Here is a 25,703-nt window from a genome sequence, read left to right on the forward strand (position 1 = left end):
CTTGAAAAGACAATAATCTTGAGTAATTCATATTCAAACAAAGTAGCTTTTTGTAATTGCAACAGAGCTTTCTCATTGTGCACATGGCTAGTTTCCCCGAGGGAGTAGTTGGGAAGTGATAGCTAAAGGGTATGAGGTTTCTTTTGGGGGTGATGAAAATGTTCCGGAATTGAAAGTGGTGATGGTCGCACAACTCTGTGAATACATCAAAAGCCATTGAAGTGCATAGTTTAAATAGGTGATTTTTTTGTATGTTAACTATATCTCAATGAAGCTGTTTTTAAAAACTGTTATAAGTCATAGAATTGTTATCTGTACCTGTAAAAGAGTTAGCAAGGGACTCTCGTTATGTCTATCTGGAGCTGATTTAAACTTCGGGACCTGTAAGAGTACTGACTAAGACAACTAATATCTGGCTGTCAGGGTGGCACAGCAGTTAAGTGCGCACTTTCCACTTCGGTGGCCCGGGGTTCGCTGGTTTGGATCCCGGGTGCGGACATGGCACCGCTTGGCAAGCCATGCTGTGGTAGGCGTCCACACATATAAAGTGGAGGAAGATGGGCATGGATGTTAACTCAGGGCCAGTCTTCCTCAGCAAAAAGAGGAGGATTGGCAGCAGTTAGCTCAGGGCTAATCTTCCTCAAAAGAAAAAAAAGACAACTAATATTATCCCCACAGAAGACAAAGCAAGTTGTGTTCCTGAATCAGCAGAGCGGGGAGCGCCTGTTCTCAGAGACCAACAAAAGCAATCCCTGTGCCCTAGGACACAGGGTTTCTCAAAGAGTTGGAAGTGACTCAATAACATTGGGCCCCCCAAAGTAAAGAGGATCTGACTGAGTGAACGTTTTCTTTTTCCTTCTTTTCTTTTGCCTGTTTTTTTTTGTTTTTGTATTTTTGAGGAAGATTAGCCCTGAGCTAACATCTGCTGCCAATCCTCCTCTTTTTGCTGAGGAAGACTGGCCCTGAGCTCACATCCGTGCCCATCTTCCTCCACTTTATATGCGAGACGCCTACCACAGCATGGCTTGCCAAGCAGTGCCCTGTCCGCACCCAGGATCCGAACCGGCATCCCCGGACTGCCGAAGCAGAATGTGTGAACTTAACCACTGTGCCACTGGGCCAACCCCGAACATTTTCAATACAGTAAAAATAGAATAAGAAAGTCTGAGAAACGTTGAGTTCACATTCTAATATAAGCATTAGGTTTTCTTTCATTTAGACTTACAATCAAGAGCACCGTCTTAGCACAGTTTGGGGGGAAAAAAAGGCTTACATAGAAGACAGGCCTGGAGAATCAGGAATCACTCAGCAGTTTCTTTGATTTGTACATTTTTACTTATTCATTCTGACATTTCCTGGGTGCCTGTGTGGGAGGGCCTGTCATCAATCCTGAGCGCACAGATATGATCAAGACACGGTCCCAGCAAGGAGGAGCTCAAGGCCCAGCATGGAGACTGAAGTGCTCAGGTCATCACAGCCACTGTGAGAAGAGCTGCAATGGAGGCAGGAGGGCCTGCCTGGGGGCTGGCAGGAGGGAGCCGGCCTGGGGCCCTTGGAGTCACGGCTGTTAGAGTCTATTTACTCATGGATAATTGCGGTGCTCATTTACCTGCCTAAGCCTCCACTTTCCCAGCTGTAAAATGAAGCTAATTAGAGAATCTTAAGGAGTTATAGCGTCCCTGCACTGACTGGTCTGACTTGAAGGAGACAGAGATCAAACTTCTATCACGCCGTGGGTTAGCTCCCTTGGAAAGCTGTGACTCAATATATACATTTCTGGAAGGAGCTACAAGAATCCTATTATTATTATCAGATTTTTCATCCATTTACTCATCTAACAAATATTTATTGAGCATTTATTAGCCATGCTTCTCATCTGGATCAAACAACAGTGGTGAGCAGCAGTGTATCAGAGGATATATAAGCTTAGCAATTCAATAGCGCACATCTTTTCAAAGCATTGTTTACTCAGTGCAAACAATTCATAACATTTTTATGTTAAAAACAAACATGGGTATGCTACAGAGAAGGAGGCAAAATGCTTATGAAGTTTTAGGATAAAGAATATGGGGCTCCTAGTACACTTTTTGATATATGTCTTCCAGAATTCTGGAGGGAATTTCTTCATTCTCTTGTGCTGTTAATTGAAGATCAGTTGTTAAATAAGAATCTTAGAAGGTACGAAATATACATCCCTCCAAGAGCCTATCACTGAGCTGAAACAAGACACGTGAACAAATGAATCAAATAGGTATCTCTACATGTGTCTTTTGAGAAGTGTGAGAGGTTGCTTCTGTGTCCACGAAGTCATTTTATATTAGACTCCTGCCGTGACAGAACTACGAGAAGCCAATTCAGGGGCCCCAAAGGAGAAACCTAGAGAAGAAAATGAAATTCAGCAGGTAGCTCATAAAAAAAGCAGATATAGAAATAGCAACGGAAGGGTCCCTCTTATACAGAGCAAAAGCTCACATCCACTAAGGTGATCAAGACAGATGGACGTGGAAGGATGGAGAAGATTACAAAGGGCAGGGATCGGAGAAAGACTATTCCAGGTGAACAGAGCGCGACCTAGAAAAGGGACAAAGTCAGGAAAAGGGAAGTTGTATTTGGGGTTCAGGGAGTAATCAGTTGGTCTAAAACAGAAGTTTCACCAAGCATCCCAGCACAGCCTAATGAAGGGACCTTGAATCCAAGGACTTAAAGGATGTGAAATGTACCTGCCACTTAGAACATGCTCGAATGAAGTTTGCTGACTTACACGAACTGGTCAAGCCAGATGTGACGATGCACTCCACTGCTCCCAGGCAAGTTAAAATGAATTCAGCACCTAAGTCTCCCTGAAATGTTTCCAGGGGCTTCCTCCTCCTCTTCCCTCACCTCGCTGTGTACTCTCTCCCATTCCAAGACACACATAGAAAACATTTTGCAATATCACCCACACCCTTAGCTTCATTATGTGCAGTTAAGTCTAGGATAATGTGTGATGACTCATCCAGAGCTGGAATAACTTGTGCTGGTGGATAGAAAGGGAAAGCGTTGGGATTGCCCAGTTTTGGGTGTGTGTTACCCCTGCAAATTCCTAATTTTTACGTCTTCATAGTTCCTAGATTGTCCACTCACCCCGGGAAGGAACTGTGTCTTGATTAATTTAGTTCCCCGTGTCTTGGCACATAGTGTGGAGGTTTGAGAGAGTCAATAAATAGCACCCTTCTTGCCCACCCAATCTCTGAACCATCTGCAAGACATAAAGGAAGCAAGCAGATGGAGATCAAAAAATTAGCAGCTTAATTACTGGTAAAAGCTGAATGGAAGCATGTGGTTTAGATATGCAGCAACAATGAGTGTCCTAATAACCGAACCTGAGAATTAGACAGACTCACCCACACAGCCACAAGCAGCTCTAGGAAACAGCAGGCCTCACCCCATCGGGCAGAGCCTTTGTTGGCTGGCCGACTGCAGAACAGAGCAGATGCTTTCTGCAGGCCAACCCTAGAGAGAAGGGAAGGAGGAAAGTCTGAGGGCTGAATGCCAGCAACTCCTTCCCAAACCACCAGCATCTCCTGGGGAGAAATCTGAGCAAGGTGGCATGAGAGGACGGATGTGTTACCCTAGCAAGTGTCCCTAGGAGCCAAGAAGTACCCCCCATATGTGACATTACTAGCCATGTGTTGTCTATGTAATAGGCCACTTACCAAGGCCAACTTGAAACAAGAGGCCATTGAGCAAATGTGCTCAGTTGTTCCAGCTGGCGCTTTGTCTGGCGATGGGAGCTGCAGCGCACCTTTCTGTCCTGCTAAGAATCATGTGATCACCCCCACCTAGTTGTGAAATGCACTGTCCAGGAGGCCTTAGAGGAAGACAAAGGGTATATCAGAAGGAATTCTGGCACTGTTCTTCCCAGAGATCTCTAGAATGCAAACCAGGTTGCCGGGGAGGGCTGGAGTTAATGTGCATTCGGAGCCCGGGGCCTTATGAGAAAGAATGAACAGGTGCCCCAACACACGGGGGCCTCAACACCTGCCTTCAGGAAGCTAAAGCCTTGTAAACTGGCTGGCCATGGTGGAAATAGCATCAGTCTTTTCCAAGAGGCTATAAAATTTGGGACTACAAAGCAGATTATGACAAAAAGACATTTTCATTTAAATTATTTTTAAAACAGTACTTTTTCCCTAGAAGGCAGCAAATTTTCAAAAGTAAAAAGAAAGCCTAATGATACAAGGATTAGGTAATATATATGTATATTATTTTTGCCTGGTAGTATATACATATATACGCACAATGTTATCTTGACGATATTTAATCAGTGGTAACTACTGTGGAAGTGGGCTGTACACCATAACAGAAGAATGTGGGTTTCTAGGCCAATTAATAATATATACGATGTTCCGATTAGAGCAAATGTTTAGCCCATTTATTAAAACCAAAATTTTCAAGCCTAGCAGCATACCAATGGAAATGATCAAACAGGGCCAGGCCGGTAGCACAGTGGTTAAGTTTGCACATTCCACTTCACCAGCCCAAGGTTCACCAGTTTGGATCCCGGGTGCAGACATGGCACCGCTCGGCAAGCCATGCTGTGGTAGGCGTCCCACATATAAAGTAGAGGAAGATGGGCACGGATGTTAGCTCAGGGCCAGTCTTCCTCAGCAAAAAGAGGAGGATTGGCGGCAGTTAGCTCAGGGCTAATCCTCCTCAAAATAAATAAATAAATAAACTAGAAATGATCACACTAATTACAAATAATATTACAAGTTCATTTTCTTTAAAAAAAATTCTGATTTGCTGTCTTCTCGGAAACAGCTTAGTGCGTTCTATATGTACATCAAGTTCACGGAATTTTACAATTTAAAGGGATCTCAGAAATCATCTAAGATCAGCATGTAGCTGACTGTAGCTAAATTTTTTTACCAGCGTTTATGAGCATTTAGCTCAGCAGATACCCCAGCTCTCTCACTTTACAGACGAATAAGTGACTTATCCAAGGTCAAGTTATTGCATGGACGAAAACAGACCAGTCTCTTGTTTTTTAGTTCACACCTTAAAATGTACACTTAAAAGTATTTCCTAATTCCACATTTTCTCTATTTTAGACTGATATTCCATCCATTTGACCTAAATTAAAGCAGTTTTCTGCACGGACAGAAGCAACAGAATGGAATCATAAGTAATAAAAAATGATCCCTAAACCCTGGCACCTCCTGGGCACAGAAGGATGAACAGTGAGGTGCAGAAGGTGTCCGATGGAGTCAACGACCCCCGTGCTGACCCCGGGAATGGGCTCACAGGGCCATACATTTACATAACATTTTCAAAAGTAAGGTATTTCAGCCACAATGGGTTCAGACAGCTGTCCCTTTCCACTCCAGCTTCCTATCTGTCACATTTCCCTCATCAAGGGCATTAAAGTGGCTGCAGGCAGTTTTGGGATCCTGCTAAGGAGAAATTGAGTGGAGCGTGTCTGGTGTCAGCTGTAGTTTGGAAAGTTGTTCTGCAAAGTTTCAGGAAAACAAGTGAGAAGCGACAGACATCATTTGACTTCTTATCATTTATTTGTTAAAGCACTGAAAGAACATTTTTTTCCTAGCTTTACCAAGATATAACTGACAAAGTTGTATACATTTTTTTTTTAGAGTGAAAAGTGTGCGAGCATTCTTTTTTTCATTGCGGTCATAATAGTTTACAACATTGTGAACTTTCAGTTGTACATTATTATTTGTCATACGCCATATAAGTGTGCCCCTTCACCACTTGTGCCCACCCTCCACCCCCTCCCCGCAGTAACCACTAATCTGCTCTCTTTGTCCGTAAGTTTGTTTCTCTTCCACATGTGAGTGAAATCATACAGTGTTTGTCTTTCTCTATCTGGCTTATTTTGCTGAACGTAATGCCCTCCAGGTCCATCCATGTGATTGTGAATGGGACGATTTCATCTTTTTTTACGGCTGAGTAGCATCAAAGTTGTATAAATTTAAGGTGTACAAGGTGATGATATGATATACATATTTATTGTGAAATGATTACCACAATAAAGTTAGTTGACACATACATCACCTCACATAGTTAGCATTTTGAGAGAACACTCAGGTAAAAAATTAGTGGAATATGAAACAAAAGAGGTTACTATGAAGAATAAAATGAATAGAAATTAGTCTGACATTGAGATGCAAATTGTGACCCAAAAAATTCAGATTATAGCAAAAGCAGTAAGTCATCAAGAGGAAGAGACAGATTTCAGATAGAAGAAATAAAGCAGTCTTCAGATTGTTTGATAATCCCATCAATGAAGAGCGGTAAAAGTATATTTTATTGGGAAAATATTTAACCTTCTTGCTAATTTGACATGAAATACTGCCATCTCAAAATATAACAGAAATCATAGTGTACCCACACGAGGGGGTCATGGAGACAAACTGGTTAATAAGTGCTGTCAGTTCAAACGGTATTCAAGATTAGACACTGTAAAGAAAATTTGCTCTCACATCTTTTCTCATTTTAAAATAGATCATCTCTGCCGTACCTGATTCTGTATTTGTGAGTTGGTATTCTTTCACCTTAAAGACTGTCCCTCAAATGAATAAGCTACAGGTCCCACAAAAGCAGGAGCTGGCCCTGGATGTAAGTTAAAACGACCATGTATGGGGCCAGCCCGGTGGCCCAGTGGTTAACTTTGCATGCTCTGCTTTGGTGGCCCGGGGTTTCACCAGCTCGGGTCCTGGGCGCAGATATGGCACATGTTGAGGCGGAGTCCCACATGCCACAACTAGAAGGACCTGCAATTAAGATATACAACTACATACCGGGGGGATTTGGGGAGATAAAACAGAAACAAAAAAAAGATTGGCAACAGTTGTTAGCTCAGGTGCCAATCCTAAAACAAAACAAAAAACCCCGACAATGTATTTTCTTAATAGGAAGAAATCAGGGTCTCTTTTTGCAGCCTCTGCGGGGCATTCGATCAGAGGCCCACCAGTGCGGTTGGTGGAATGAGGGTTGTGCTGGGCCTTCACCAGCAGGTGGCAGTGAGGGAGAGCAATTCCAAACATCTAACAGCCCGGTTGCCATCAAAAATAGCAGCGAGATAAAAGGTTATTTTTGCCTCCTGCCTGGCACCAGATGTTTAACTTTAGTGCTTGGAGTATTCTAGAGGGTGAATGCTTTAAGAGAGATAAGAAGCAAAAATATAGCTTCCCCAGCTAGTTAAAATATACCAAAAGAGTCACATTTCATAGCACACAGACCCCCACCCATATTATAATTGTTTGGTTTTGTCATAAGCACCGTGCTTCAGAGTTTTACTGCACTGAAACCAGTTTCTCCTAACAGGTGTCTTCTTCCTTCTTACTCCGCAGGAGAAGCCATTGTTTTTCCACCTAAGAACAGCCTCTGCTAATCTTGAAAAGCAAATATTAATTTGCAGGGTCTGTTATACGCAAAACTAAAAGAACTTCATGTTGTTGAAGAATAGCCAAAGCAATCAGAGCAGCAGCACAGGCTGGTGACAGGTGGAAAGACCCCAGGGTCTTTCCAACACTGATGCCCCAAATGCTTGGAATAACTATTAACAATAGTAGCTAATACTTTCATGGGGCTGACTGTATGCCAGGTTCTGACTCTGTTCTGAGTTCTTCTTATTGATTTATTAAATCAAATAATGCTCCCAACAAGCCCCTGAGGTGGCATTATTATGACTCCTGTTTTCAGATGATGAAACTGGGCCACAGAGAGCTTACGTAACTTACCTAAGTTCACACAGTAAGTGACAGAGCTGGGCTTTGAGTCTAGGCAGCCTGGCTGACGAACTGAGGCACTAAGCTACCTGCTTCTGCCCTCTGCTACGAGTCCAGTCCTATCTTTATCCCTTCCAAAGAGAACACCATTATAAAACAATCAGTAGGACATGCCTGGGGAACAGCAATATTGCAGTCTTTTAACAGTGATGAAAAGGAGGCTCCTGCTAAGTCTGATTCTCCCCTCCATGTTAGGAAAGCCGCCTTGCCCAAGAGTGGAGCAGAGAGGACTCTGCTTGACTCGCTTTTCTTCTGCAGTGGCTGACCAAGGCAGCTGCCAGCTCCAAAACTTCCCAAGGGATCTCACTAAGATTTCTCTCTACTCTCTACTCCTCTCGAGTTATCCAGAGTTTGTTGCTGTGCAATATTCGGAGAATAGACTGTACTCACATTTCCTGCTGCCTAAGCATCCACTCAGTCCTCAATCCTAAACCCAGCTTCTGTCCCATGCTCTCCTGGGAAGCCGGGCTCAGAGAGGTCACCAAGAACCTTCATTCAGCCCAGTTCACCTCTCCTAGCCTCTTCCCTTGGCTTCCATAACCCATCTCCCTCTGGTTCTCCTTCTACAACTCTGTCCTTTCTTCCCTAGCTTCATTTGCTGACTTCCCCTTGTCTTCTCATCTCTTCTCCCATTCTACACCTCCCCCGGCCCTCTCATCCTTCTGGCCTCAACTGTCTCGTAGAGACTGATGATTCCCAACATTTTCTTAATCCAGCCACTCTCCTTTGCTCTCATCTCATATTTCCCACTGTCCATTATACATCTCTCTTTGGATGTCTCCACTCAAACTGTCCAAAATATTATCTTCTGCCCACCAAATGCATTCCTTTTCTTTTCTTTCTTTCTTTCTTTTTTTTGGTGAGGAAGATTGGCCCTGAGCTAACATGTGTTGCCAATCTTTCCTCTTTTTGCTTGAAGCAGATTGTTGCTGAGCTAGCATCTGTGCCCATCTTCCTCTGTTTTGTATGCAGGATGCTCCTGCAGCATAGCTTGATGAACTGCGTGTAGGTCTGCACCTGGGATCTGGGCCCACAAATCCCCAGCCACCAAAGTGGAGTGTGCAAACTTACCTACTATGCCATGGGCCAGCCTCTGCATTCCTCTTCTTATATCCCATTTCAGCTAATGGGATCTTCCTTCACCAGAGCTAGAAATCCCAGCAGCCTCAGGCATCCTTTCCCTGCCCTCGAATGATCTGGCTGGTGAGTGCTGGTGACTCCTCCTCTGATAACTCTCCAGGCCTCGACCCCCTTAGTCTCCATTTCCACGGCCACAGCCGCCGCTCAGTCTCACATTGCTCCTCACCAGCTCTGTGCGATAGCATTTCTTAGCTTGTCTACCAATCTACTGTCATAGCCACTGCCCGCATCCCCACCGCCCCCCCAACTTCCAATCCATCACACTTGTCTTCCTGAAAAAAATATTGATGACGTCACTGCCCTACTTCAAGATCTTTGGTGGCTTCCCATTAAGGACAGTGTACATTCTTTAGAATGTCTTTCAGGGACTGCTGCAGTAAATGTCCCAACTTGGTTTCTAAGTTCACCTCTGGCTACAATGCCTACTCTACTCCCTCACTAGACACCCTGTACTTTAGCCACACGTGGGCACTTGAGCCACACAACAGGACAGGACAAAGAAACTTATATTTCTTAGGCAGACAGCCTGAGGTCAATATCTAACACTACCACACGTAGCTATGTGACTTTAGAACTATTACTTAATCTCTCTGCACCTCGGTTTCTTTATCTACCAAATGGCCGTAATGATCCTTTCCTAGCAAGGACGCCTATTCACTGAACAAACGTTTATAATGTATCTACTATGTTCCAAACGTGCATGGAACTCAATAAATATTAGCTCCTTTTCTCTAGACCTGCTTCCTCCTCACCTTTGTTGATGCAGTTCCTTCGACCTGAGCAGATGGACCTCTCCACCCCCGTCCTTCAGGGCCAGATTCAGTAGTTATTGTGAGAGTCGTGACGGCTGCCTAGCCCTCAAGGCAAGCTCAGCACGCCTTCCTCAGTCCTGGGATCAGTTATTATACAGTGTATTTTGTTAGCTTTCTAATGGATTCTTTTCTCCTCCAGACTGGGAGCGCTTTGAAAGTAGAAATGGTGTCTTATGTATCTTTGCATCTTAGGCGTCTAGACTTGTAGATAAATACATTCAAGAAGAAAAAATTACAGTGTTATGTATTGTTACCAAGACTTTATGGACTGCCAGCATGATTCTCTGGACACTCATTACAAATATACTTTGTGCTGAAGTGTCCCGAACAATTTAAAATTGTCTTTCATATTGTGCTGAATAACTTCCTGCCTTAATGCAATGAAACCTTGTTAATTTGACACAGGAAGCTCTAGAGAAAACAGACTTTGAAGGAACTGTTTGGATTTTCTAATACTTGTATTAGGAAACAATTTTTTATTAGTTAGCTAGAAAACAGCCCTTGCTAATATTTGTCTATTATTATGAATAAGCAGTTTTGAATTAATGATGTTTAACTCTACTGGTTTCTGCTAATATTATACACGTTTGTGCTACTTGGGTTTTTTTTTTTTTTTTGTCTGCCTCTCCCTACTAGATGTAAATGTTTAAAAATGCAGGAATCTTATCTATTTTGTTCACTGCTGTGCCCTCAGAGTCTGAAACAGTGTTTAATAATACTTGTTGAATAAATGATGAGTAAATGACTGTGTATTTTAATTTTTAATAGAATGTAAATTATTAAAATTTAAAATATTATATCCACCAATATACTTAAGAAATCAGTTGAATTATAGCATAGATGATCCCATATTTGTAGACACCTCCATTTGTGTGACCCACTAACACCTCAAGATCTCGTGTCTTAATGTCTGTTAGAGTTTCTAGCCCACATCCTACAATCTAACCTTTTCCACACCCCTTTAGACCCAAATTCCACCCCAGCTGCTTTCCTTCTTTGAAGACACCCCTGCTTCTTTCCTTGCTTGGAAGTTTAGGTCATCTGACATGACTTTCTCAACTCTCCTTTTTCATTGCAAAATTAAGTCTTCGTTCCCTTTGCTCATGCCTCACACTGTTTCGCCTCTGTACATTTCCTCTTTTCCTAGAAGTCTCTTTCCAACTCCATGTGCCTGAATCCCATTCATCCTTCACAGCTTACCACAGAAACCATTTTCTCCATGAAGCCTTCTTGGATCTTTCCAGCCAGGAGTAACCCATCCCTCATCTGACCTTTCTCAGCACTTCCATGTACATTTACTTTAGGGCATCCTAACAAAAAGAAGGCCTCGCATTGTAAAGATTTGTGCAAAGCACTATAGGTATTGGAAATATTCATAGAACATGGTTCCAGCCCTTGAGGACTTCACTATCTAGAAGGAGTATAGTCCATGAACACCTATGAAGTAATATTATCAAGAATGTTTTAGATGCTTTCATAGAATATAAGCTACCTAAAGCAGGTCTTTGGTTTTCTCATCTTTATATTTCATAGAGCATTTTATATAGTCCCATGTACTGAGTAAACGCATGTTTCTAGGTTAGTTAAGAAAATTCTGGCTTTCTGCACAAAAAGTGCTTGCCTGCCCTTCATACAACGTTGTCTGGGGAGGAAGACCTCCACTGGTATTCCCAGAGTAAGGTGAGTTTCCCTATGGCCAGTCAGCAGATACAGCCGAGAAAGCTCTGTGCTAAAAAAAGAGGTTGTTCCTTCTTGTTTTTTAAAATTAGCCTGGAGAAAATGGGGACTGGGGCAGAAAAGGAGAAAGAGGTGAAGGACGGGATGTTTGAAATGTGCTAAGACCTGGAGAACTCTGAGCAGGCAGATGGTTATTTTCCATAAGAAAGAAAGAGAGTGGGAGGGAGGGAGGAGGAGAGGGGAAGCGGGGTGGGGGGGAGAGGAGCCACCTCTCCGGGAAGAACGCAGGGCTGTTATGCCTCTCAGAAGCTAATTAGAAATTGGCTTTTTTTAATGAAGAAGACAAGTGGTTTTTTAAAAATTGCTTTCCTAATATATGCTACCGCATGAATGAATCTTGCAAACATTATATTAAGTGAAAGAAGCCAGTCATAAAAGGCCAGCTATTGTGTGATTCTATATATGTGAAATGTCCAGAATGGGCAAGTCCATAGAGGCAGAAAGTAGATTTGTGATTGTCAGGGGCAAGGGGAGGTGGAAATGGGGAAAGACTACCAATGAGTATGGGTTTCTTTTGGGGATGATGATGAGCATGTTCTGGAATGAGTGTTGATGGTTGTGCTATTTTGTAAATACACATTTTTTTAGAAACCCACTGAATTGTGCATTTTAAGAAGGTGGACTTTATGCTATGTAAATTATATCTTAATAAAGATGTGCTTTTTAAATATCTATTCCTGGGGCTGGCCCCGTGGCCGAGTGGTTAAGTTCCCGTGCTCCACTGCGGTGGCCCAGGGTTTCGCTGGTTCGGATCCTGGGCGAGGACACGGCCCCACTCGTTGGGCTGTGTTGAGGTGGCATCCCACATGCCACAACTAGGACCTGCAACTAAGATGTACAACTATGTATGGGGGGTTGGGGAGATGGGGCAGAAAAATAAATAAATATCTATTCCTGACAATGTCACTGACTAGTCACCCCAAGGAACTCAAGAGTGGGTTTGGATATTTTAACTGTTTTTCCAAACTGTTTTTTTTCCTGTTGTTACGTTAAGGAGATGCAGTCACCAACCACCCTGAACCAGACCAAGCCTCACCAGAGAGCTACGGCTATGACCTTTGCCTTATTTTTAATATTAAGATCTCTCCAGGAGGAGCTTAGGGCTTACTACAGTCACCTGCAGTGTATATGGAAACATGTTTCCAACTGAGCCTGCGCAAGAGGATACTCACCTCTCCCTTTTGAATATTCATCCCGCATCCAAAATAAATGTCCCTGCTTCCCTTTGTTCGGGGACTCCATGACTCTGGAAATGATTCCTCCTGGTCTCCTATTGGCCACAAATGTACATTGTGAGACACTGCTTCTGGTGGAGAGTCTGATTTAACTCCCCAGGAGGGAACCCACTTTCGTTTCGCTAACAACAAGAACTTGAACACCCAGGCAAAGAGGTTTCTCTCCAACCCACTAAGTCCCCTGCCACCCTTCCTTTTGTCAAACCCCCCAAAAGCAGGAATTATTTGGCCAATTGTAATGCTAAAATGAGGGAGACTCTTTTCATTTTACTTAAGAAACCGTCCTTAAAGTCTATAGAGATTCATTCGTGTTCTTTTTTTTGTTTTGTTTTTTTGAGGAAGATTAGATCTGAGCTAACTACTGCCAGTCCTCCTCTTTTTGCTGAGGAAGACTGGCCCTGAGCTAACATTCGTGCCCATCTTCCTCTACTTTATATGTGGGACGCCTACCACAGCATGGCTTGACAAGCAGTGCCACGTCCACACCCGGGATCTGAACCAGCGAACCCCGGGCCACCGAAGCGGAACGTGCAAATTTAACCGGCTGTGCCATCAGGCCGGCCCCTTATTTCTAACAACTTCATTATCTGTCCAAAACATTGGGTACAATATAAAGGTCCAACACTGGGAATGACTAAATTATGGTACACACTTCCAAATGGAAATTTTTTTTTTTTTTTTTGAGGAAGATCAGCCCTGAGCTAACATCTGCTGCCAATCCTCCTCTTTTTGCTGAGGAAGACTGTCCCTGAGTTAACATCCATGCCCATCTTCCTCTACTTTATATGTGGGACGCCCGACACAGCATCGCCTGCCAAGCTGTGCCATGTCCCCACCTGGGATCCGAACCAGCGAATCCCGGACCCCTGAAGTGGAATGTGCACACTTAACCACTGCGCCACCAGGCCAACCCCTGGAAGATATTTTTGAAAGGGTATCGAATATGGGGAAATGCTCATGAAATTATCTTAAATGGTCAAGGAAGATACAAAACAGTGTACAAAGTATGATCTCAACTTTATCAAACATATGTGTAATACATATGTTTGAATTTTAATTTTTAAAATTTGCATTTTGAACAGAAAATACATGCGTATCATAAAGAACGTAGAAGATAAGTGTAAAGTAATCCTCTTCCCATGCCTGTTGTTAGTTTCCCTGCCCCAGGGGCAACCACAGTGGTGGACCTCTTGCATGTGCTTGGAGAGAGAGTTTATGCATACACAGGCAGATAGAGATCCAACCAGAGCTGGGTGGGGATGGTTCTCTGGGTGAGCAGTTACCCTTGGAGAGAAGAGACTAAAGACTTTCCTTCTAGCTACCTCCGCTCCCCACAAATTCAGTCTAAAAGGGTCTTAACTTTTGCCTTCCCATAGTCAAAAACCTAACCTGATATTTTGGGATTCCTCTGGCCCCACAAGTTTTCTCCACTTTGCTCCCTAATGCCTAAAATGCCTTTAACTGGAATAGAGCTTTTCTTGCACAGTAAAGGTAAAACGCAATTGTAGAGGAGGAAGACATTTCCTCTACCTGCTCTGGGTCCTTCTGGCTGGAGAATGAATTAAATTCACATGAGACAGAAAAACAGGAGAAAATTAAACAAAGCTTTATAACATGTATACATGGGAGAGGCTCAGGCAACCTGAGCAACTGGCCAAAATGGCTGAAGCCACCACCTTAAATATCATCTTTAGCTAAAGACAAAGGAGGATGTTGGGGGTGGGGGGAGTCAGTTACGGGAGATTACCAGACAAGTACAGTAAACAAGAGTAAGGTTATTATGCAGATTTAAGTCCTTGCCTTCTGCATTGATTAAGAGTTTCTAGAGATAAGGTCATCACCCCTTTTTCCTGGTACAGAGAGGGAGATACCTTTACAGATGGAGATTTCCTTTACAAACGTAAATGTCTCTTAACAAAGGGTAAGTAAATTCTACTTTTCAGCGTGTCTTTCCTGTCTGCTGTTGTTTTTAAAAGTAACCAGCCCCAAATAATCCTCATGCCAAAGAGACATATCTTGGGGTGGCCAATTCCAGTCCCCCACACAAACATGTTGGGTGGGCTCAACCCTGCAAATTTGTTATACCACAGGCCAAAGACTGGTCATGATCTAGCTGACTGCTCAGAAGGTAGACCAAATGGCTGTTAACCGGTCATCTTCCTCTAATCTCTTGTCCTTCTGATCCAGTGTTTCCCAAACTTCAACCATTCACATGCCGTCTTCAGGACTTTTGCTTATCCACTAAAGGGGAGGAAGACAATTCCTCTACCCTCTAGGTCGTCTGGTTGGTCTAAGAATTAAATTGACATGAGACAGAATAACAGGAGAAAATCAAACACAGCTTTATAACATGCATACATGGAAGGAACCCAGGAAAACTGAGTAACTCGTCAGAATGGCTGAATCCCACCACCTAAATACCATCTTCAGCTCAAGACAAAGGAGGGCTTTGGGGGTAGTGGTTTGGGTCTTCAAAGGGGAGGAAGGCAATTCACATGGAAATGGAAAAACATATGTTTGGTAGACAGAACTTTGATAAGAATGGGCTCATAAGGGCAGCCTGGTGGCAAGTGTTTAAGTTCATGCAGTCTGCTTTGGTGGTCCAGGGCTCATGGGTTTGGATCCTGGGTGCAGACCTATGCACTGCTCATCAAGCCATGCTGTGGTGGCATCCCACATAAAATAGAGGAAGGTTGGCACAGATGTTAGCTTATGACTAATCTTCCTCTGGGGGAAAAAAGAGAGAGAGAATGAGCTTAGCAAGGACCCTCGCAATCTATTGATACCTAGAGTTATCTATGGTGATGGCCTGTCCTGGGGATAGGCCTTTTATCTTAAATTCTTTTAAGCAGTTACAGGGAAGGTCAAAGTTTCTTTCAGAGTCTTCTGTTCTTAAAAATAATCAAGGCAGGGGCCAGCCCCATGGGCTAGTAGTTAAGTTTGGCGTGCTCTGCTTTGGTGGCCTGGGTTCGGTTTCTGGGCAGAGACCTGCACCACCCACTGGCAGCCATGCTGTGGCAGTGATCCACATACAAAATAGAGGAAGATTGGCACAGATGTTAGCTCAAGGCAAATCTTCAGCAAAAAAAAAATAGTCAAGGCAAAGAGACACATTTTGGGGTGGCTAATTCTGATCCCCTACACCACCTATATTCTATTATTTAATTTTTTCTTTACATTAACTCATTTTTCTTCATAAATAAATGTGTTTTAAGAGAAAATTTTATATTATACAGTAGTTTTTAAGTTCACAGTTGAATATAACTATTAACACTTTAAATGTGTCCATGTGCCTAGGGGTGATACAGGAAACATTTACAGTCCAGATGGCAGAGGCGCCCTGATCGAGCAGTAGGTCTCTGTCGTTTCTTACCAGCTGAGCGTCAGCCCTGCACAGCCCACCTAAAATCATCCTGTGTACCACCAGTGGTGCACCTACCATATTTTGGAAACTCTGCTGCAATCCGTGCTACCTGCATTTGCCAATTTAATCTTCCTAAAGTAAAAATCTGATGTTACCTTCCTGCTCGAAAGTTTTCAACGCTCTCTGCCCCACACTGCTTACAGGAGAAAGTCCAAACCCTTTAATTTGGCATTCAAAGCCTCTGTAATACGACTACAACGTACTTTTAATGTATTCATTTAACAGATATTTATTGAACACCTATTATGTGTCTATCCAGCCTTATCTTCCACTACTATCTGTAGTGGATAAAAAAAGCACCACTTTAACCTATCTTAAACGCCAATGTCCTGCTCCTTCCCGTCTCTGTTCCCTTGCTTATCCTATTCCGTTCTTCCCTGCGGCAGGGCCCATCCACCGCCAGCCATTTGACAAATTCCTACACAGCTTCAGGACTCAGCTCAAATGCTTCCTCCTCCACGGGGCCATCTCACATCCTTCTGGACCAGAAAGAGTCTCTTCCCTCCTCGTCTCTCCCATAGCCTTTGGCCAGCTACAGAGTATTAAAGTACATCATAGTTATATTCATGCCTGACTTCACTCCCTTACAAATTGAGTGTGTTCCCGAAAGCAATCTTGCCTGACCAACCTCCCCTCCCCTATCCAATGTCTAGCCCAAACCCTTGCATCATTTAATAATGTTTCTTGAACTCAACTTAATATGAAAACTGTCCCGTAGCTAAACCCTTACCTATTCCACAATATTTCAAGTTTAAAAAATTCCTATTAGCCCTAGGACACACATTTATTGAGTTGTCATCTGTCCAGAGATACTTGTATTGGCAAAGTTTTCCAAAACTTCGCACCTGCTTTGCACGCCACCCCACTGTGTTGTTATGTTGGCTCACATTTCAGGGCCTGGATGGGATGTTTCACAAGACAAAGAAAGGAAAGTGCGGGGACTGAAAGATTCGTAAATCTTCTTTGTGCCAACGAGTTGCAAGTAGTACTCCATGTAAAAGATGCCGGGGGGGGGGGGGGGGGGGGGGGGGGGGGGGGCGGTCCCTTGTGAGTCAACCATGGTGCCCACGAAAACAAGGCAAAAACATTTCCAGATGCTTGGCCATCAGGAAGCGGCACCGTCATTCTCTCTTAATTTCTGCTATAGCTGGAAAGGCCATAAAGGGCTTTGCAAATTTATTTCTTGGGCTTTCAGCCATGTTAAACTTTTACCCTTTGTCTTTTCCCCTCCCAGTTAAAAACTATAAAACTCAGCTCTAATTAGGACTCAGTAAAGTGGCGCAACATTTATTCAGAACTTCTGGAATGTGCACCTGCCTCTAGTGAAAAAAACAATCTAAAAACTCATGAGAGGAATGACATAAGCAAAACCACCATCCCTCTCAAAGTGTCAAAGTCTGAAGAGAAGCTGCAGGCGGGAAACAGGTGTGTTTCATTTCCTCAAGATTCTTTCGCTTTGATGCCTATGGTCACCATCAACCCGAGTCACTTCCAAGGTCTGCTTGTTCCTCCTGTAAGGACCTGGTTTGTGCATATCCAGGAAACACTTCCTTACTCCTTAGCACAGTTGAGAAAGGATAGAATTTTTGAGAAGACTTTACAAAATGTCAAAGTGCACACAGGGGAAGTAAACACAGAAAACCTACGAAACAAGTCTAGTTCAGCGGTTCTCAACCGTATTTCCCTGGGAAACACTTGGCAATGTCTAGAGACTTTTTTTTTTTTTGAGGAAGATTAGCCCTGAGCTAACATCTGCTGCCAATCTTCCTCTTTTTTGCTGAGGAAGACTGGCCCTGAGCTAACATCCGTGCCCATCTTCCTCTACTTTATATGTGGGACACCTGCCACAGCATGGCTTGCTGAATGGTGCCATGTCCGCACCTGGACCCAAACCAGTGAACCCCAAGCCGCCAAAGTGGAACGTGTGCACTTAACTGCTACGCCACTGGGCTGGCCCCTGGAGACATTTTTTACAGTTACAACTGGAGAGCTGCTACTGGCATCTAGTGAGGAGAGCATTCACTTCGTCCCTGCTCCAGTTCCAACAATAGCGTGCTGCTAACCCTCCTACAACTCCCACGACAGCTCCCTGAAACAAAGAATCAACAGCGATGAAGCCGAGAATCCAGGGTCACAGGTTAAGGGCCAAGAGAGAGGAGAGGTCCCAGGCCGTTGGAGCCAGTGTCGCTATCTCACGTGGCAATTAGAATAAGGTAGGGTGGGGACTCAAGAGAGAAGGAGGCCATGCAGAGGGTGTCATGTAAAGACCTCCTGCTCACAGTCTCACCCCAGTCATCTTGACATCTCCGTGGTCAAGTCCAAGAGAAAGAAAGATCCCCATTCTGCCACCCACCTACACTTCTCCAACCCAATTCCGGAATAGAGGTCCCGCCCTCAGGTATGACCTCACTCCTTATACACATCACTGTGGCTTTGCCCTTATTCCAACAGCGTAAACATGCATTACACAAAACAGTCACCATAGCACTGACGTAGCACCAATGCTCCATATACAGCCCCTAAGCAAGTCGTTCAGGTACAAGTAATATCCAACATCAACAGCTCCAGCAGCTGAAGAAGAATGGCCCACATATTGTCATGGATAGGATAGCCCAAACTAGTCCTGGTACCAGGCCCTGAGCTAGGTGATGCGGGCTCGGTGAGCCGAAGAGTCGAAGGAAAGATTTCTTGGACTCTCAAAGTCTGGTATTGGTGCTCCTTTATTCTCAGAATAGCATGGGGACAGGACCCAGGGGCAGTGAAGAGCTGCAATGGGTTGAGGGTAGGGCTAAATTTATAAGGCACAGGTATGTGAGTTATTTTTTACTAGACAAACAAAAGATCATGTAAAAAAGTCACTAAAATGGTATCAGTGCAGGTGGGGTCTAGTTATCGGGTGGTCATATAACTTTAGATATGAATCAGGTAAGGATGAATCAGGTCAGGATGAATCGGGTCAGGACGTCCTGTACTTCCTGGAGGGTGGTATAGATCGGCATGTAGGCCAGGACACCTTGGCTTCTCTCCCTGGGGCAGCCTGGATCCTTATCACTAGGTGCTGGGGAAAGCACACTGAGCAAGATGTATATGGACTACAAAAGTGAATCGATAAATTGGCATTGCAGTAAACCATGTGCCAGGACCCAAATGCTGTCTGCTTTATGTACATAATTTCAAAGGATTATAACAATAATCCCGTGAATTGGGTACTTTAAGGTTGAGAAAATAGGATAGGAGAGGTTTGATGACTTTCCCATAGTCATGCTTTTCTCAAGTAGTGGGCACAAGATTCAAATCCCCATCTGTTTGAAGCCATACCCCAAGCTCTAACCCCTCCTGGGATATGTCAGGAGGCGTTTTTAGAGCCAAGCCCCTTATTCTCTTCTTTTTTTGTTTGTTTGTTTGTTTTAATTTTTTACTGTACCTTCTTCTCCCCAAATTGCCCCCAGTACATAGTTGTGTATTCTAGTTGTGGGTCTCTCTAGTTGTGGCATGTGGGACATCACCTCAGCATAGCCTGATGAGCGGTGCCATGTGTGTGCCCAGGATCAGGTCTAGCCAAATCCTGGGCTGCCGAAGCGGAGTGCGTGAACCCAACCAGTCGGCCACGGGGCCGGCCCCGCTTATTCTCTTCTGCCCTGCCTGATTAGCACAAATTTTACATCCCTTCAATGGCAACAACGGGAAGGAAAATAAGAGTGGGAGAGGGATGCTGACTCGTGCTTCTCCTTGCTCCTCCAGTGAATGCACTGGCTCATTTGCATTGAGTAAGCATTTATTTTTTGCACCTGAGGTTATGTCCGGAGGCAGAGATTGAAGGCCATCTCCCACTGGTACCCACATCTGCCATCTTGCTGCTAGCAAGAATACAATGCTCTGTTGGAAGAGCCGGAAGATAAGAAATTAAAATGTCTTTAAACTGTGACCAGACTCAGACAAGAGAAGGTGCTAAAATATCAGAGAAGAGAAGAAAAGGGAAGAATATAGAACTGAAGGAGCCAGAAAATAAATTGGTTAAACCCCCAGAGGGGGTTGCAAAACTCCATCTCCACAAATGTTATAAAAAGGGTCTGTGACATGGAGCCTGGTCTAAATCCCAACAATGTCATAGTCAGGAATGGTTATTCCTGTAATCTGGACCCATCCAAGATGGTACAATTGCTCCCTGTAATTGGGTGAATGCCTTTTAACCCTGGAAAAGACTAGAATAGAATAGAGATGAAGAAGCAACTCAAAGCCGTAGAGCTAACAGCTTCATATTCACTGCAGGAAGCGGTTTTGTAATCCCTAGGACAATCTGCAGGTATTATTTAAAGGGTTATTCAAAGTGTAGAGATATGACAGATTAGAAAATCTGATGGATTAGCTCGTGACTTCAGTTGGAAGGTGCAATTGGTTTTTGACTTGTAATTTTAGGTTGGAAAGCAAAAGAGGGACCGGCCCCGTGGCTGAGTGGTTAAGTTCGCGCGCTCCTCCACTTCGGCAGCCCAGGGCTTCGCGGGTTCTCATCCTGGGGGTGGACATGGCACTGCTCATCAGGCCATGCTGAGGAGGCATCCCACGTAGCACAACCAGAGGCACTCACAACTAGAATATACAACTATATGCTGGGGGGCTTTGGGGAGAAGAAGAGGAAGAGGAAGAGGAAGAAGAAGAAAAGAAGATTGGCAACAGATGTCAGCTCAGGTGCCAATCTTCAAAAAAGAAGAGACAGAGGGGCTGGCCCCGTGGCCGAGTGGTTAAGTTCGCGCGCTCCGCTGCAGGCGGCCCAGTGTTTCGTCGTTGGTTCGAATCCTGGGCGCGGACATGACACTGCTCGTCGAACCACGCTGAGGCAGCATCCCACATGCCACAACTAGAAGAACCCACAACAAAGAATATACAACTATGTACCGGGGGGCTTTGAGGAGAAAAAGGAAAAAATAAAATCTTTAAAAAAAAAAAAAAAAAAAAAAAAAAAAAAGAAGAGACAGAGCTTGTTCTCCTTCCTCTTAAAAAAAGACAAAGAAATATTTAACAAATATCGAAGCATTTAAAAGAACAAAAAGATAACCATATTTAATTTAATTTACTGAATGTACAAGAGTTATCTAAGTGCTTAGAAAAGTTTCACTTGTTAGGTCATAAACTAGCCTTGTTGGCCATTTGAAGCACTTAAGAAAATTAAATATATTATATGTATAAATGCAGTTTAAAATGTTTCAGGGGATTTAATTAAGTTTGTAAGTGGGACCAATGTTTGGGAGAATTTAATCTGTTCAAATTGAGTTAATCTAACATTAATCTGAGAAGGATTAAAGATGATTGTTCTTGTTTATTAAGTTTACAAAAAGTCTAACCAGATTTCTGAATTTAACATAAAGCTTAGGAAAATTAACTTTTAAATATTTGTAATTTCAAATACAAAAAAAAGATACTATAAATAGTCCTTTTCAGACAAAAAGACCCCCTCCTTGAGTGTTAAAAAATTCAGATGACAGATCTTGATACTAGGAGTGATTCCCAAACTTATCAAGGGCTCTGGGAGGAGAGGTGGCAGTTGAAGTGGCCTACTGCAAACACACATTGCTTCGATATCTGATACATTATCTTTAAAAGTAAATCTTGTACCCCATTATGTAAAACATTTTCTTAATATGAAAGTATTTTCCCTAAAAACTTTCCAGAAAAAATGGAAATTCCAAGAAAATGCACAATGATTTTCCTATAGTTTCATACCCTTCCTGGCATTCTTCTCTGTGCCCTCCAGGGGACAAGCCACCTTGTTAGAGATTCTAGCAAAAGCTTAGTCCATCAGCCCAGCTCTGCAGGAGAACATCATTCACAGGAACTTGACTAACAAGTACTCTCGAGCCCCACCCTACGCCTCTATCTCCATCCCAGGGTTTCCATCGTGAGAGAAAGCTGTTCCTTTGAGATGACCTTAGATCGTGGATCTCTTCTTAGGGCAAAAGGGGAGTTGATAATAAGCCAACCCTCTCACTCGCTACCCCAGACACCGTCTTTGAGTCCTGCGGGTGAGCCTGGGCGTCTCTGGCTGCATTGGAAACCACCTGTGCTGGTTATGAAGGTATTGTTTCTCAGCTCCAAACCCACCCTTTCATAAACTGCTTTGCGATGCTGTGGCTGGACTCTGCAAATGATACTTTTCTTTTGCCTGCTTGCTCCTCTATTGGGTTCTGCCCATAGAGGGTACTAGAGAGAGTCCACGGCTAGCAGCGCTGTTTGCCCCAGTGGCAATTGCTCCAGACTCCAGCTTTTTCATGATACTCAGAAACAGCACCCATAGGGCGTGGCTTCTCCCTCAAAGATCTGCATCCCAGCTCCAAGAGGCCCCTCCTCTGAATTTCTAGACTCTGATGATCCCAACCTCTTCCTTTTGGTCCAGCAGCAGGAGGCAGTAGCTACTCCTGTAGCTATTTCTGTTCACGCCAGTGTTTCCTCTTGCTCCTTCAGTGGACACGTATTCTCTACATTATATTCTCTCTGTTGTAATAGCTAATGTGGCTTCTGATTTCCTGGCTGGATCCTGATTGATACAGTAACTCCACTCCCTGTTGCCCCCCGCTCGGCCTCCTGTTGCTCCCATTAACAGGGTCTTGACCCAGCCTTATGAGGTGCAAGGAAGAGGATTCCCAGGATCCGTGTGCACTTGAATCTATGCTCACTGGGGTACCACAGTCTGTTGGCACGTGGCGGGCAAGCCCCAGTGGGTAGCTTGGTACTCTATTATTTGTTTTAATGTCAGGAGAAGTACTTTCTGTATATCTTTGGGATGCAAAGAAATTTTTCAGGGCTGGCCCCCGTGGCCGAGTGGGTAAGTTCCCATGCTCTGCTTCCGATGCCCAGGGTTTCGCTGGTTCGGATCCTGGACGTGGACATGGCACCGCTTGTCAGGCCACGCTGAGGTGGTGTTCCACATAGCACAACCGGAAGAACCGACAACTAAAAATATACAACTATGTACTGGGAGGATTTGGGGAGAAAAAAGCAGAAAAAAATTTTTTCATTTAAAAACCTATACATTCAATTTAGAGGAATCCCTATGAAGAATCTATGAAAGTCCTGGAGCTCACATTGTAATAACGATTCAGTTCTTCATATCTTATGCTTGTACCTGATTTGCATCCCCCCACAATTCCATGAGGCAGGCAGAGTGGGCATGTCACCTCCATTTTACCAGGAAGAACCTCAAGGGAGGTTCCCTTCTCTGCCATGCTCTCACCTATACCAGCTAGTGGTAGAATCAAGTCTCTTTATTTCTACTCTGTTCTGTCTCCAGGATGTGCTTAATGCAATGGTTTTTATATTGATTTTCCATTGCTGCATAACAAATACTGCCAACTCAGTGGCTTAAAATAACACCCATTTATTCGCTCAGATCTGTAGGTCAGAGTCCAGCACGCCTGTGGTTGGGCTCTCTGCTCTGGGTATCACAAGGCTCTAATCAAAGTGTCAACTGACACTGAGAAAAAGTCATTTCCAAGATCATTCTTGTCACGGTAGAATCCAGGTCCTTGCTGTTGTAGGACTGAGGTCCCTGCTTCATGGCTGTCTGTCAGCTGGGAGCCATTCTGAAAGCCATTCCTAGAGGCTGCCCACATTCCTTACCACTCCCTCCCCTTCGAGCCATCAACAGCACATTGAACACTACTGGCTCTTCTCATCTCTGACACCCTCTTCTGCCACCAGCCAGAGAAAACTCTCCACTTTTAAAGAGTTTGTATGATCAGGTCAGGCCCACCTGGACCAATCTCCCTACTTTAAGATCAACTGTGCCGTATAATACAATCTAATCACAGGAGTGAAATCCACCAAACTCACAATCCTGGGATTGTGTGGGGTGTGTACACGAGGGGCAGGAAATCTTGGGGGCTTCTTAGAATTCTGACAGAATCTGTGGGGATTCACAGAATCCTGTGAGATGCTTTTTTCGCTCACAGTGATATCTGCAGGTTCCCACATAAGAATAACCTAAAATACTCGTTAATACCGAAGATTCTCTGGTCACACCACAGACCTCTGAATCAGTCTCCTGAGGGATTGGGTCTAGCAATCTGCACGTTACTTCTCAGGTGATTCTGATGCTCACTCAAATTTGAGAATCTAAAATGAGAGATTAGCATTTCATCAGCCTGGGTCCAAATACAGCATCTTATCCACTTCCTCTGTAAGTGAGGGTTATGGGTACTCCAGTGGATGGTGGGATGAGCCACCCAAATGCTCAGTTTAGGATCTAGGCTCTCATTTCCCCAGCCACTGGTAGCGTTGGCTCCTGACAACTCCCAGCTGAGTCTCTCTCCAGGAATTGCCCTCCTCTGAAGGGAGCTGCCTTGCCCAAGGTCATGTCCTCTCTCCAGGAGCAGCCCGTTTCTAATGACTGGTCCGGGAGGGGACAAAGACCTATCCTTTCCTTGCTTCACTTTGGGCCATATCAGAAGGGCCATTCAGCTTCAGATCTCCCTCTGACATCAGCTGAGGCCTCTGTCATGAGTGCATTTCCACTTCTCCGTCTACCCTACTCTGCTTTTGTTGCCGTACAAAATTGAGGTTCTCTTGCCTGATGCACATTAAAAAAGACAATTATCGTGGCATCAGTTTTTGGGAAAAGAAATGTAGCTTTATTTTGTAAGATTAATCTGCAAAGAGACAGGGGGCACGTGCCCTCAGATCTGTCCCCTCCATCCAGGGCTTGGCGCACAATTTATGGGATGAAGAGCAGTGTGGTCTAAAGGGTGGAGACAGAAGACTGCAGGTGAGGCGAGGTGAGGAGACTGATGATCTGTGCACGCACAGTCAAGCTGCACGCTTCTTCAGAGGATGCGTGTTCACAAAACGGAGTCCTACCACGATCTAAGGGTGGAGTTTTCAGCTCCTTGATGTCAAAAAGGTCACTTATCAAGCATTTGTGCAGGCCCCGTTGATGGATTGGTGGTCTCACCTGGCCTGAACTGGACAAGGGGCCTTAGTTCCTGAAAGACAACTCTTAATTACTCTGTTGATAAGATGGGGTCAGTTGAAATGGTCTTGGAGAGCCCACGGTTACACTTTCCTCACTCCTTTAAGGTGTTCCAAGAGCACGCCTCAAGAAACTCCGGCCCCCATCTCCACCTCGGAGTCTGTTTCCAGGGAGCCTAACCTAAGCGGCCTGACATAAAACAGTCTCCTTGAGATGTGTAGCTCCATTTCAAATTATATTCCAAATCTGTCCATTTCTCTCCATCTCCGCTGCTACCATTCTCATCCGAACCACCATTTGTCTGTCTTGGTCATCTCTGTCTGCTGTCACTGTTACTGCTCTTCACCCCTCCCTGTCACCCCCCCATCACATTCCAGGCTCTACACAGCAGCCCCAAGGAGCTCTAACAGTCCTGGATCCTTTGTTTCTTGGCTGTCTATTCCCTCTCTTAGCATGTAAGCTTGAGAAGGTCAGGGACTGTTTTTTGTGGTTGAACTTGTCCACCACTGTATCCCTGATATAGAGTAGATGTCTCTGTTGGAATAAATAAATGTAAATAAATAATTAAAGTAATAAATGCTTGCTGAATCATTTAATAGATTAAGG

The 25,703-nt window shown here is 44.1% G+C and overlaps 1 long non-coding RNA gene across 3 annotated transcripts in view; it reads right to left on the reverse strand.

Annotated features, from left to right (window-relative positions):
* The window catches only part of LOC138923474 (uncharacterized), a 48,798-nt gene that overhangs the window by 2,271 nt on the left and 20,824 nt on the right, over window positions 1–25,703 (reverse strand). The window contains exons 2-4 of one of the 3 annotated variants that reach the window (XR_011437125.1): window positions 12,652–12,749; window positions 3,696–3,850; window positions 1,313–3,492 (exon numbers count right to left, since the gene is read on the reverse strand). This is a non-coding gene — a long non-coding RNA (uncharacterized lncRNA). Of the gene's footprint in view, window positions 1–1,312; window positions 3,493–3,695; window positions 3,851–12,651; window positions 12,750–24,736; window positions 25,632–25,703 lie in introns of those variants that run through there. The other 2 variants (XR_011437126.1, XR_011437127.1) reach the window with 2 other exon arrangements.

Source organism: Equus caballus, chromosome 3 (genome assembly GCF_041296265.1).
Source record: "Equus caballus isolate H_3958 breed thoroughbred chromosome 3, TB-T2T, whole genome shotgun sequence".
In the NCBI taxonomy this organism is placed as follows: Eukaryota; Metazoa; Chordata; class Mammalia; order Perissodactyla; family Equidae; genus Equus; species Equus caballus.